This window comes from Episyrphus balteatus, chromosome 3 (assembly GCF_945859705.1).
Source record: "Episyrphus balteatus chromosome 3, idEpiBalt1.1, whole genome shotgun sequence".
NCBI lineage: Eukaryota > Metazoa > Arthropoda > Insecta > Diptera > Syrphidae > Episyrphus > Episyrphus balteatus.
Window position 1 is genome coordinate 58,741,618 of NC_079136.1, and position 15,380 is coordinate 58,756,997.

The 15,380-nt window shown below is 30.8% G+C and overlaps 1 long non-coding RNA gene across 1 annotated transcript in view; it reads right to left on the bottom strand.

The window, feature by feature from the left end:
- Positions 1–738: 738 nt before the first annotated feature.
- LOC129915560 (uncharacterized) overlaps positions 739–15,380 on the bottom strand; it is a 51,172-nt gene continuing 36,530 nt past the window's right edge. Inside the window, exon 3 of the long non-coding RNA XR_008772326.1 lies at positions 739–1,911. This is a non-coding gene — a long non-coding RNA (uncharacterized LOC129915560). The remainder of the gene's footprint in view (positions 1,912–15,380) is intronic.

The following is a 15,380-nucleotide window of genomic DNA, read 5'->3' on the forward strand; positions in this document are numbered from 1 at the left end:
AAACCACTGCAACAGCCTTGAGTCATTTTTCAAATAAACCTTCTAATTTCGACCTCTAAATTCCATATTGCTTAAAAAATTAATTATGTTTAGTTTTGTTTATTATATGTATTTCCTACTGTCTATCTGATTTATGTATTTTATTTTGCTTGACCATTTAAATCATCTTCAGAATGTTTTTACAATTTTAATCCATGAACTAAATTATTTAACATAAATAAAATATATTTCCGTATTTATGATTTATGTAATAGCCTACAGACAGCTTATCTTCTTCATAATAACTTCATTATCACAAAAAGTTATCATTCCAATCCCATCAACAATCTAATAAATTCAGCTTAGATTATTCCAAAATTACCACATTGACTAAAACTTACCTTTACTACCTCAATGGGTTATTGTCGAATAAATTGATCACCCTTATAAAATATTCAAAAATCTCCAGAAGCCAGAGTCCACTCGTTAAATGTCAAAAAAAGAAAAAAAAAAACTGTCACAAAGTCATAAACGCCCAAAGACATCACAACAACTTCTTTTTCCTAAAATCCAAACAACCAACAAAAATCAAGAAAACAAAAAAAAAAAAACAACCAAAAAACAAATCGAATTAAATTAAAATGCAATAAAACGACACTTTGAGTGAAATTTTCAATAAACTTGATAGTTTTTATTGCAATCATTTACGCTCAACGATAATCGCACAATAATCGTAAAAAAATCATAAAACCTGGCCGTTGTGTTGCCGCCGCAGCGCAGCCGAGAATTAAGTTGATGGTGGTTTTTCGGTTTGGTTTGGTTCGGGCGTTCATGATGATGATGATGGTAATGATGACGATGTTATTGGTGGTGGTTGTGATGATGATGGCTATGGCATTGGCGAGATTGTTTCTGGTGGCGTTTTAGCAGATATCACAAGTGTCCGCCTTTGATTTTATGTGGTCTGAAATGGCTTCAGCCAGTTACCGAAACACACGAGAACAAGAACCAGCCTATCCGTGGTCGTAAAAACGCTTCTTGAGGAGACACCAATCTGACATGTTGCCTATGTGGGGTCCACTCTGCTACCATCTCGGAATTAAACCCGCTGCTGATTCGATTTGAGGACAAAACGTGTGAGGTTAGTCGTAAAATTCGGAACAAATAAAACGCACGGTCTGTCCTAGTATCTCCATTTTTATATGTTTAACCACTCACTTGACATTGGCTGTCAAAAGAAAGCATCCTCCGACAATCACTGAATAAATACATTTTACATGCGCTCTCTGTGCTCATAGTGGCTTACAGTTACGGGTAATCTTTTGCTTCCGTAGACGTTTATGACCTCTTTTACGACTTAGCGCCCTCTGTGCCACTTGTTGTGTATCCACATAGTGTCTCTCTCTTATCCAACCACAAGACTTAACAAATAAAAAATACATAAAAATGAGAACAAAGAGTGCGTCTGAACTACGTTTTTTTTTTGGTTGATTGTTATGTCACATTTCTGTGACTATTCTGACAGACTGATGCGATACGGCAGCAGCGTGATGATCAGGGTGAAGGTCGTTTTCATTTTTACGACAATTTTACGATCAGACAATCAGTTATCGTGCGATGATTTTTTTTTTTTTTTTGTTTAGCCCATCGCATTCGGAGTTTAGTTCAAGTGATTCCGAGGCAAAGTTATGGCCCTCTTCAAATTTTATGTACTACGCTATTGTGTCTAGGGCCGCATAAAAAATCCATAAAAAAGGATAGTAAAATAATCTTGTAACTGTTTGTTTTGACGGAAGATTGTCAATTAGATATATTTTTTTTGTCATCTTCTTATTGTTCAAAGGGTTTTTTTTACGAGCTCTTTTTGACTGAAGTGATTTGTTGGTCTATATTTTACGACTATTTGCGGTTGGTGAAGAAGTCTGCGGAGGCCTGAAAGTAAAAGATAAATTGGAAATAATTTTAATTGGTGAATAATATTATAGGGTGTTAGAATAATATCTAAAGTTGTTTTTTTACTATCATTTTTACAATAAAATTCAGCTTAAAATAATTGGTTTATTGTTGAAGTGATTATAGGTAGTTTAGTTTTGAGTTATGAAGAAGGTTGATGATCAAATGGAACTCAATAAGTTTTTTTTTCTATTTTTTACGCAGTGATTATGAATGCTTTTGTTTACATCAACACATAACGGCAATAGTCCAAACGGTAAGACGATATCGTTTTGATTGTACATTGTGTAATACGTACTGTTTTAATCAGTAATTTTTTTGTAGGATACCAACGGCAAGGGATTAATAGGACCACTTTTGCCTTAGAGTCTCATAACTTAAAACTTATAACAAAAGAAGGAATGAAATTTTGGCTTCTAAATATAACTTTAAACTTCGAATAGATCAAGGGGTCCAACTTGCGCCCATATAGCACCGACCTTAATCTTATGTAAAAACAAACGAAAAGTAGCAGTAATCATCGTTAAATCAAAAAGTAACAAGAATAGATTTTGGTAACTTAGGGTAGAAGCGGGTGAGATGGCGCGGCGGGGGAGATGGCGCACTTTAAATATCTTGTACATTTATTGCTCTAAAAATGTATGAAAAATATTTTTAGCTTTCTTTAAATATTTTCAATCGAAGTAGCCAGTATTCGTTTCTTTATCTGTGATACAAAAAATAAAAAAATTTCAAAGCAAATCATGGGATGATGATGAAATTTTATAAAAAAGACGAGTAGTTGCAATCTATTATATGGCATGCATTGGTGCTTGACTCCTTCACATCGTTCAATCATTTGTGCAATGAATTTGGCAATAGAAACCTAAAACAAACTTATGCGCCATCTCACCCACCCTATAGGGGGAGATGGTTTTTTTTAACTTTTTTTCTATATTAATTTAAAAATATAAACTTAAAATACAAAATTCTGTAATACAAACAATACGTTGGATATTGAATATAGAACATTTTTGCATTGTTAGAAATATGAAATGTGGTTTACTTTGAAAAATATGACGAAAACAAAATAGGTATGCCATCTCACCCGCTTTTACCCTAAACAAAATATCATCAAACGCAAAAATGTTACTTCGAATTCAAGTAGGTAAAGGTATTGATATTTTTTTTTAATTTGTAAAACTGTTTTTTTTTTTTTGCTAATAGTTTACGCCATTGACAAGGCACGGAAGTTATTGATAAGAGGCAAGAGTAAAAAACGTGTAGGTAAGTCTAATAGGTATTGGTGTGTATACCTACCTGACCTATACATATTGGGCCAGTATGTGGGGTAAGTTGGACTAGGTCCTGAAAAGTTAAAAAAAAGAGTATTGTTCTCTGGGATCAAATTTGATGCCTTATTTTGAGTCGATATCCCTGCAACGAGCACTTGATGTATGGGTGGATGTTCTAGAAGGTAGTGGGTACCGCATAAGCGCGAAAAAGACAGAATACCTATGCTGCCCATTTTCTGATCCACACAGGCCTATTCCTGACATTTATTTGAATGGTGTAATGCTTCCCAAGTGTGAAAAGTTTAAATATCTGGGGTCTATGATAAATAACGAAGGTACTTGTGATTTCGATATCAATCATCGCGTAAGCGTAGGGTGGATGAAGTGGCGGGAAAATTCTGCTATCTTCTGTGATCGAAAAATGCCCCCTAAGCTAAAAGGAAGGCTCTACACCGCAGTTGTGCGTCCAGAACTCACATACGGTTCACAATGTTGGACAATGTACAAAAAGTATGAGAGTAAGTTAACGGCAGCTGAGATGAAGATGCTTCGCATGACAGCAGGAGTAACAAAGCTTGATAGAATTAGAAGTACAAAGATCCGAGGAAGCCTTCATGTTAAAAATACCATCTCCCAAAAAATTGAACACGACCGACTCAGTTGGTATTGCCATGTTCAAAGGAGAGATCCTGAGAACCCCGTCAAAAAAGCAATATCATATAACGTTCCAACACGAAATAAAAAGAAAGGTAGGCCTAAAAACTCCTGGTACAAGCAAATGCAAAAACACCAGCATTCAGTTGGCCTCAGAAACGGAACAATACAAAACCGGGAGGCTTGCCGCCGATTTCTGAGGTCAACCCGGCGAACCCCACAGGCGGATCACTAGTGTGAAGCAGTAACGTGGGAAGGTTATGATCCCCTCGACATCGAGATCATAACAGCGCCGAGAAAAAGGAAGAAGAAGATTTTGAGTCGTTCGTTTATGGAAAAAACGAAATCGTGAAGCCCTCAAGAAATGCACATTTTCGCAAAAAATTAAATTTTTAAAATACCTATAATAATTTTCTTTTAAAATCCAATAGTATTTGCTATGATTATTTAAAGCTGTGAAGGACCCTAATTATGATTTATCTCCAATAATGACTTCATTTATGGGAGATTTAAGAAAACGTTACTTTGGCATAAACTGACCCATTTGATCAGAAATTTTGCTAAAGGTATTATTGTTTACTACAGGTAAAAACTAACTTCGCTTGGAACTTTATTCTTAGATAAATTAAGTGGTTCTGTACTGTGTTATTTGAATTAGGTATTATGATATCTTATTACAGTCCTTAGATATTCAACATTTATGTATAGTGGAGTAACCAAAGCTCAAAAATTATCAATATTAGGGAACCCGGCCGAACAGCTTAGATTTTGATGATCTTTTTTTTCAAACGTCGGTAATTAAAAATACTTTAAAGTCTATAGATTAAAAATTGCCGGTGTTGCCGTTTTGATTTTTTAAATTTTATTGAAGATTTTTGTGAACAAAAACAAATTTTTTTCAAAAATTTTTCTTAAATTTCATAAATTAATTGATGCCAAAAGATTTTCTAGGAAATTCAAGGAAAAAAAATGTATGGGAGTGAGGGAAAATCTTTCATCGTTCAAGCGATAGATGCAATTTTCTTATTAATTGACTTCAAACACAAAAAAAAATATTTGAACACAACGGCAACACCTACAATATTAAAATGTACATTTTTAAAAAGCTAGAAGCTTAGTCATATTCGTAAAATTAAAATTAAGTTAATTGAATTAAGGACTTTAAAAAGAATGGTAACTCAACTCAGATTCTTGAAAAAAAAAATTAAATATAAAATTATTTTTTATTAATTTAATAACCCTTACTGTTGAAAGCTAAATAGCAAAAATTTAAAGTTCTTATTTACCAAAGTCTTTGAGAAAATCAATTATTTCAATGCAAAAATTCAGTTTTTATCAAAACAACCCATTGAAATTGAAGTAATTTTTTATTTTTTTTTAAACTGTAATATATAGGTATTACCTTTTCCTCTTCGGAATTCAACTGCTAATATTTATGGCCAAAAATTTTTAAAAATATTTTTTTAAAATAAATTCATATTTTATTAGAAAAAGTTTGGAAAAAAGTCATTTAAAATTTTTTTTTTTACATTTTTTTTTTAATTCTGAGTTTGAGGACCATTTTTTCAAAAGCTCTTCATTAAATTTAGTGGATTTAAATTTAAGAGATAAGAATGAGCTTCTGGCTTTTTAAAAATGTATTTTAAAATATTGTAGGTGTTGCCGTTGTTTTCAAAATATTTTTTTTGTGTTTGAATACAGATTGTGAGAAAATTGCATTTATCGCTTAAACGATGGAAGATTGTCCCTTACTCCTATATACTTTTTTTCCTTAAATTACCTAGAGAATGTTTTGCTATCATTTGTTTTATGAAATTTAAGCAAAAAAAATGGTTTTGTTCAAAAAAAATTTAATTTTAATTTTAAAAAACAATACGGCAACATCGGCAATTTTTAATCTATAGACTTTAAAGTATTTTTAATTACCTACGTTTGAAAAGAAAAAATCGTCAAAATCAGAGCTGTTCGGCCGGGTTCCCTAATAATTTGCTTTAGTTACTCTACTAGTAGTTGGTTCCATTATTCATGCCCATGCAATTTTTTTTAAATTCTAGTTTCTTTCGGTTTGCTCAACCCAATGGAAAAATTAAAAATGAAATTTTTGAAACATTTTTAGCCAGTAATTGTAGCTTTCCAAACCAAAAAAACTTTTAAAAATTCAAGGCAAGTAAAGTGATAAGTAAAAAAGTAAAAGTGTGTTCCCAAAAAATAAAATGCGAAATTAAAAAAAAAAATCAAATTGGACAAATTTCATCAACCTAACTAAATGAAACGTGCAAACACCGATTTTATAGTTTTCGATTGATTTTTTTTTTATTCGAGATTGCACTGAAATAAGACGAAACTCTATATAGGTACCTTACCTATGAGCTGTTTTTCATTTGTAAGTGATAGAAGTCCACTTTAAGAAAAAAAAAATGGGTTAATTATTAATTTAGAAAGATATTTCCATCCTATTAATATTATTAACTAAATTTGGATAAATCAGTTCCTAATAAAATTGGTTATTCATAAAAATAAGTTGTTTTTAATTTATTTCTACTTTTAACACTTAAGAAATCCAATAATTGTAAAACAATTTCTATATCTACCTATACAAAATATTGACTTAGGTATAGGACCTACCTACTTAATTTTGAATTTTTTATTACCTTCATTATTTATTATTAATGAAAGTGGTATTAGGTAAGTCTATTTCATTAAGAATTTTGATAAATTTAATTGCATTTAAAAATTCCCTAACATTTCGCTATATTTAGAAACTTAAAAGCATAAACCCTGATATGCGCAACATGAAAAAATGGACGGCTCATATAATGGTAAAACTTTCAAAAAGAATAGGTATTGTATTATTTCTGCTAATCGTTTAGTGTTTTTTTTTTGCTAAAGTAGGTAATTTTTTTTAAGGATTTCATTTCAAATTCCATTCTATTATGGGTCAATGCGGAATTTTTAGTGAATTGCTCCAAAATGTAGCAACTGTATTCCTTAAAATCGTTTTTCATTTTCGGTCAATTCGTGGTAAATGTAGACCTGCAATAGAGTATAACTTCAAGGCTATGAAATTAAGATATACACTTAAGGCCTCTAACTTAAATTACTGAATTTATATGTATTCATAAGTTCTGAAGTAAGCTTGAATCTCCAAAATTTGAGCATTCATTTTTTAAATTAAAGAAAAATCATCACATCACATTTTTTGGAAATCCAACTCAATTTGATTCTATTTTACGCCTCTTAAAGGGACTATGCGTCTTCTTTTCTCCAACCCATGATCTTAAATCAAAAACAGATTTTCTTCCAAATAAGATGTTCCTCATTCTCTTTCAATATTAAAGGGAACAAACTGTTATTTAATATTTCTGTAATTCAATATTTCTCCATATTTCTACATAATTTCGACATAGGATAACAAGCTCCTGATAAAAATAAATGTTTTAAACATGGAATTTAAACTAATACTTGAAGTCTTAAAGAAAGAAATCCGACCACATGTGCCATCTACTGAGGCGTAGCCAACTACTTTCAAAAACCCATTCATCTTAGTCTTTTTTTTTTTTGTACATATATGACAACTTATAATGAAGGATAACACATTTACATGGTAGGTACATCCAAAGTATCGGTTTAAGTAACCAAGATGGCTGCAGCGAAAAGGAAATCATGTGTGTAACCGCAGTAGATAATCTAACATATGTTCCCACAAAAATGACACATAGCATCCCTTTTACATCTTCAAATGGAAGAAATCAAAAATAATGAGTTACCCGGCCGCTAATGCATATAGCGTTATGCCATTGTACAATAGGACAATCTGTCTTGACATAAACTATAGACAACCCTTTGGTTTTGAATTGAATTATAAAATCCAGTGACATAATTATTCAATGTTCTCTTTAGAATGAAAAGATCTAACAACAGCTGTTGTATATCCTTAGATTCTCATTCTATGGGACACAGCCCTGTTGACAGACCCATTCAAGGATCAAAGACAATTTTCACCTTAATTTCTTTCATCGTCTATAACAAAAGGATCAACAAAAAACACAAACAGCCAAATTATGTATTGCCCCTTTAACACTGTTGCAGTTGCAGGCGCTAAATTCTATAAATGGCCACCAATACTGGCAATAAATAATAATTCCAGGACATGCAATCGCACCAACACAACACAAAATTCTCTCTTCTCTGCAAAATTAGAAAGTTTTTCTCCTTCTCTGGTGGTTTGTTATCAGATAGATTCACCATACCGCATCCTGAAAAAGGCTCACAACCCAAAACAAAACGACTATACGAAAACAACTGTCTATTAGACTGGCATTCTGCAAGCAAACCGACAAAACTAAAAATTCAAATAGGATAGAAAAAAATTACTCTAAAATAGCAAAAAAGAAAAAAAAATGCTGGAACAGGACTCTTAAATGGCGTGACAATGATGCGCCCTAACCTTACAAAACGAAAATTGCCATGCCACACCGTGTAACGAGCGAAAGCGATCTTCAAAAATTTTATGATTTATTGCTGCCCAACAGCAACACAACAAGAGACAAAACAATGACCAGGAAAATATGATTTTTTTTTTGTCTATGTCCTGACTGGGTCTCTAGTCTACCTTTACATCTACACACATAAATCCTTATATGACATTGGAAATAAAATATATTGGTTCAAATCGAATGAAGGATCTTCTCTAGGAGTTTTGTGTTTTTTGTCCATAATCTCAAGGAGATAACAAGGTCCATGACAACTCGAAGTAGAAACATTCAACACCGAAATATAAATTGCCAACTTTCTCAATGTGGTAAAAAAAGTCAAACAACAAATTTTTAGGGCCAAACAATAACAACAAAAAAAAAAACACTGTCTCTATGATAGGTATAAAAAATTGTATATCTTTTTTTATGATTTATGAATTATTTTGGTTTTTGTCCTTCACGCAGTCATAATTTTTTACACATTGTTGGTGTTCCTAAAAATCCCACATTTATTACACAGCTATTAGATTAAGGATAATGAGGATTTTCTCTATTATGTTGGTTGTATATCTAAACAAAACAGAAAAAACGACAACTTTAGAAATTGGAAAAAATTTTCAAGTTCTTTTTAATGTATAAACTGCTAAAAACATGTTCATTGAGACAAAAAATTGAGGGTAATTAGAGTTTTTTTTTTTAAGGAAGGTATTTCCTCTTCTCAATGACATTTCAAAGCAAGGAGACCTTGAAAAATGATAGAAATAGAAATAGGTAATGCCAATAGAAGTTTAAAATTAAGAAAAAAAAAAATATTTATGAAATCAGCAGAGTTCTTTTCCAATTTGTCTTAAATTTTATATATTTTCTTATTTTCGAATTTAAAATATCTATGAAGAATTTATCAAATAAACGAAAACAATGAATAAAGTCGATTTTGAAGTTCAATAAACCCTTGATTTTTATTTATTGTTTTATTTAAAAACAAACTTTAGCAAATATTTTAAGAAAAGGTTAGCAATCCATTTGTGTAAATTTGCGAGTGTTTATGTAAAGTTAATCTTCTTTTAATTTTGATATTTTTTTATGAATAATAGGTACCTATTTCGATAAAAAAAAAAATACTGTTATATCTGTTATATTTAATTTAGTAAGACCCAACTTATTCACTCTCCATTAAAAATTGTAATTTATAAAATTTTGGTAAAGTATCTTAAGTCGACTTAAGATGTTTCGCGTTTTTTTGTTGAACCTCAGAGCCATCATAAAAGCCTACAGTTCTGTCTTATCGGCATCTTTCTATCTCACCCCCTTGATTTTGTATGCACAAAAACAATTTCATCTTATGTTCAAAAGACACATATTCAAAATCTTAAGTAGACTTAAGATTATATTAGGTTAAGACTTTTTTTATTATTGTGAAATCTTTAATTATCTTATGTTGACTTAAGATATTTTCGGGCGTGCAAGCAGAAACAAAAGCCATCCTTAAGTTGACATAAGATAAAATATTTTATAAAATTCCGAAAGAGTGTGAAAAGGCAAACCGTCTTATGTCAACTTAAGATTTTGGAAATTAATATAAAATACAATTTATAGAAAAGCCAAAGTATCTTAAGTCATATTTTTCCTTATAATGGGAAAATATTAAAAATATCTTTTTGAAATAAATTTAATAAAAAAGATCATAAAATTTGACATCTAAATGCTTTATACAACTAAATCTACACTTTTAAGAATTGTTGGCAGGCAGCTTTGAAGTGTTTTTTTGCTCTCCTGAAAAATCATCAAAATTTATATTAGATACTTTACCTTTTCAGTCGAGAATTAGCAACTTTTAAATTATTAACAGAGATGGAGTCTGAATAAAAGTTACTACGTGTATTTGTCAATGATGTTGGGAAATTTCGAAATTCCAATGATTAAAAACTGAACTATGTTTCATAATGAAAATTTCCTTCTCAAATGTACGGTTTAGTTATTACACTGGTTAACAAAATTAAACTTTTTTTTTGTTGCCGAAACAAAAATATACTTTTCTGAAGGTTTTCGAAGTTCTGCATTTTCTAACGGTAATATCTCAAAAACGGGAGCTGATTAGTTGTTTCTGACTTCGGATTCGAGTTCAGCACACCGAAAACCTTCAGAAAAGTATATTTTTGTTTCGGCAACAAAACCCTTGTAAACCAATGTATTTATCGGAACGATCATCTAAAAGAAAAAAGTGCCTTCAAAACGATTGTAGAGATCTAGAAATTATATTAATTTGAATGATGCGTGGTAATATAAAGGATCATAGTAGTGCTTTATCAAATACGAATTTATTTTTTTGTTCAAGGACAATGTTCTGTTACCTATAAAAATATCATTTCTTGCTTACCTACTTGAAATACCTACGTATAAAATGATTTTTTAAAATTTGTTGGTGATTTCTTTTGACGTTATAATTCAATAAAATTATGTATTATAAATAATAGAATTTTTATGAAAACACACCAGTAGTATTACCAATAGGACGAAATAAAAAGAAAGGTAGGCCTAAAAACTCCTGGTACAAGCAAATGCAAAAACACCAGCATTCAGTTGGCCTCAGAAACGGAACAATACAAAACCGGGAGGCTTGCCGCCGATTTCTGAGGTCAACCCGGCGAACCCCACAGGCGGATCACTAGTGTGAAGCAGTAACGTGGGAAGGTTATGATCCCCTCGACATCGAGATCATAACAGCGCCGAGAAAAAAGGAAGAAGAAGTATTACCAATAGGATGCACCTAATGCACCTAATTCAAAATACCTACTGTTGAAATATACCTACCTAGGTACCTAATTTTAATCTAAATTTATTCCAAAACTAGCGCTTCTAGAATTACGTATAACTGATTTTTCTACTCTTCTTTTAGTGAAACTTAACTCATTTTTTACACAAATTAAGTTATACATTTTAAAGATAGGTATAAATACTTCAAGAGGAGTTTTCATTTTTCATTTGAATTAAGAATATTGAAAACTGTTTATACTTAAGCCTGGTACGCTGCTCGCGCTAAATTTTAGCTCCCATACAAAATATCGAAAATTTTTAGCCGAGATAAAATGGATCCCATACAAGTTATCGATAACTTGTATGGGAATTTTATCTCAGCTAAATTTTAGCGCGAGCAGCGTACCAGGCTTTAGTAGAAAAGTAGGTAGGTACCTACACCTATTAGAGTTTAACGAAAATGAGCATTGTAATTTCTTACCATTTCATGTTTTTTTTAATCAATTTTTGTTTTTTTTTTTTTTAGAAAATAAATGGGAAAGTCGGTCAAACTGCTGCTTATTTAAAAAAAAATCCTAGAAATGGCATAATAAAAGTTCTGAAAGGATGTTTTACGAATTTTCCTTTTTTTATTTTTAATTTTTTTAATTTATTTCGCATTGATTATTATTATTTATGAATAACTACCTATCTTAATTTAATATCGAACACCGTTTTGATATTAACTTATCGGATTTACGAACTTATAAACGGTTTTGAAAAAGAAAATTCTATTTAAACGTTTATTCTGCCTGTTATTTTGAACCACCATGTCTCCATTTTGAATAAAAAAAAAGTTGGCTGCTTTTGCGTATTCTTCTTACAAATATCCTCCAGTGTACCAAATTTCATGACGTTTTTCTATAGGTACCTACAGAAAAAATGGCCGTGCAAATGATTTTTCACTTCAAAAAGTACCAAAGGCACCACTGTGTTTTAATTACATAGTTTGTTAAAACAATAAAAATTTCTCCAAAGGCTAAAAAAATAGTGCCTATTTTATTCGACTGCATAAACGATATTTGTCTATAAAAAAGGTTAGTACCTAGTACCAACTTAGGTGTTGATCATCAGGTTGATGTTACATTTTTTTTTATAATTTACGTGCACTTAAGAGGTTATACATGACTATACCCTTTAAATATACCTTAGCTTTTAACACAGTGCGAGCGTTTAGGAAACAGAAATATGATTAAGTAGGAGATAACGATGTACCTACCTATACCTACATTTTAATAAAATGTTTAGATATTAAAATGGGAAGACAAAATAGAGTTGGGTAAGAAATTCTAAATAAAATTTTAAAAAATTCAATTAAATAAAGAATCCCTCTGTTCTTTACGATACGTCTGAAGTTTGGCTCAAAAGTAGGTATAACAATGTGCAAAACTTTCCAACTTTGATCGAAATTATAAACAAGAATATTTTTGTCTATAACCTACCTACACTGAACCAAATCCTTACGTAAATACAACGAAAAAATTCGTTGAGCCAACGAAAATTTAATTAATTTTCAGCCGGTGAAAAATTTAATTGGCTCAACGAAATGGCTTTCATACGTTAATGAAGAACTTCATCAAACTGTCGTATTTTAATGAAATTTTTCATTAAAATTTTCGATCGCGAATTAATGAATTTTTACATCACTTTACGAAAGTTTTTCATCAATTAACGTAAAATTTAATTAAACACGGTGATATTTTTATGTATTTTTTGATTAATTTATGAAAGAACTTTCGTTAGCTAACGAATTTTTTCGTAAATTTTATGAATATTTTAATTAAATTACGAAAAAATATTCGTTAGCTAACGAAACTTTTCGTTGTATTAATAATTTTTTTTTAAGATTATAGTAGGTATATATTTATTGGACTTGTTAAATTATTAACAGTCCAAACAAAAAATTGGCGTTTCGACCCGGTAGAGCTCACTTGGACTCATCACTTGACTTATCCGTGAGGCACCTTGTCAAAACGCAAATATTTTTTATATTCAGCTCAACTTACATAGATTTTTAAACAAAAACCTAATGTGAACTATATCCAGCAAGATTAAATTTTTAGTCCATAAAACAGAAATGCACCCGGCAACGATATTTTTTCGTTAACTGATGTATTTTTTCATAAGCCAATGTAATATTTCATTAGTATATGAAGAATTTTCATAAGCTTATGAAGATTTTCGTTAGTTAATGTTGAATTTCATAAGTTAATGAATTTTTTCGTTACTTAATTAAAACTTTGATAAAGTAACGAAAAAGTTCTTATTTTTGTTCTTCAAAATGAGTATGAAATTTTTCGTTAATTGATGAATCTTTTCATTGAATTGGATTTTTTGGCACTAAAAAGGGAGAAAAAGTGTATGAAACGTTTTCATTAATTGATGAAGGTTTTCATATTACGAAAAATTACATATTTTCGTTGAGCCAACGAAAGTTTCGTTGGGCCAACGAAAATGTAGTGTATGAAACAATTTTCGTAATTTTACGAAATTTATTATTTTCAGTGTACCCACACACTAAAAAGTTATAAACACGTTAGAAAAGGTTTTCCAATAGAGATTTGACAACTTTGAAGTTGACGAGAGAAGAGCTAAATTTAAAATTTTAATACATATATGTACCTAATTTAAATTTAGGCATGTCGCACGAGTAAGATACGAGGGGGAGATATGCATGAAATCTATTTATATTTAGTTTAATTAAGCAGTAGATATTTGGAAAAACTTTCAAAATTACGATTTCAGAGTAAATTTTCCTTTTGTAGGGGAAGGTGGCCTAAAATGGCCCCCCTAAGGAAAATGTCCTATATCTCGAAAAACAGTAGCATTCAAAATTAAATGCTATATACTTTTCAAAGTTTAATATATTACTCCCACATTTTTTTCATTTGCGAGTTGAAAAAGTTCCAAAAAGTATTTAATTTTTTTAATTTTCAAGACGTCTACAAATTTCACTGATCAAATTTACCCGGGTAAAATGGCACACTGTCCAAACATACGTGATTTTAAATGCAAAATTGAGTCAAAAGGCATCTTTTCCATTTTCTTGGAACAAGTGGTGCTTAATCCCCCCCAGATCTTTCATCGAGTCATTCAAAACCAAGTTCATGTTGGTTGCTCGTCTCGTTTTTGTAGTTTTTGCAACTTTGAGTGTTTTGGATGCTTTTTTCCAGGTTTTTGACGGAATCAAGGGCTTTAGTCAGTCCAGGACTTCCTCTCTGTACATCGTTCATAAATAGCAACTATTTTCACTTTAAAAAAATGAAAATGTGAAAAAAAAATTAAAATGACTTGTGAAATAGGTATGCCATTTTACCCGAGCACTAAGTAGGCCATTTTGCCCATTTTGAGTTTTTTCAATTTAATTTTTACACCAACAAATTTAAAATCGTTTTAAACCAACTTATTTCAGTAAATTAATAAGAAATACTTCATGCTTACACACATTAACTTCTTTTTCCAAAATACAATGTTTTTTATACTTTTTTTTTTGCAAAAAAAATTTCACAAAATTTTAACGAGTGTACTTTTTGATGTGGATAGAGACAGTTTGACCTGTCAAATTTCAAATAATGGCTTGAAGTTCCTGAAATTTCGTATATGTTGGTTTTGCCAGATAAACTAAAGAATCGCGTTCATAAAACTTTCTAATTATTTTCGATTCTACGATTTCTAGCAAGGGGGCCATTTTACCTTGGGGTGCCATTTTAGGCCACTTTCCCCTACATTGAACTTTTGGAACCTACGTACCTATATTACATAGCCACTACGTATACTTTCTTCGATTTTTGCTAAAATAATTTCATGCTCGTGATGTTAAAATTGCAACAAAAACACCAATAGGTAAGTACGTGCCTTCAAGTTCAAAAAAGATTATGTAGGTAGGTAGTCCGGCTATAAAATACATTTTCACATAATTTTTCACTATATATAGTGGCCCTCAAAAAAACCGGACAGGTTATTAAATTTCAATCTCATCTCATATTCACAAAAAAAATTAATCATTACCTATAGGTACCTTCCAAGTTCCAACCTTCCTAAAAAAAAAACTCCTTTAAAACAAAACAGAATCATGAAAGTATTCATCTTCATAAATACCTACCTTTTTTTTCATACCAAACCGCCTTTGGATGTTAAACATTCCATGTGCCCCGAAAATTCGTCCAATTTAATTAATTTCCACTAAACAATTATTATCGAGCATATCAAAGAGGCAATTGCTTTCCTTTTCATAAAAAAAAATTTCGAGTAA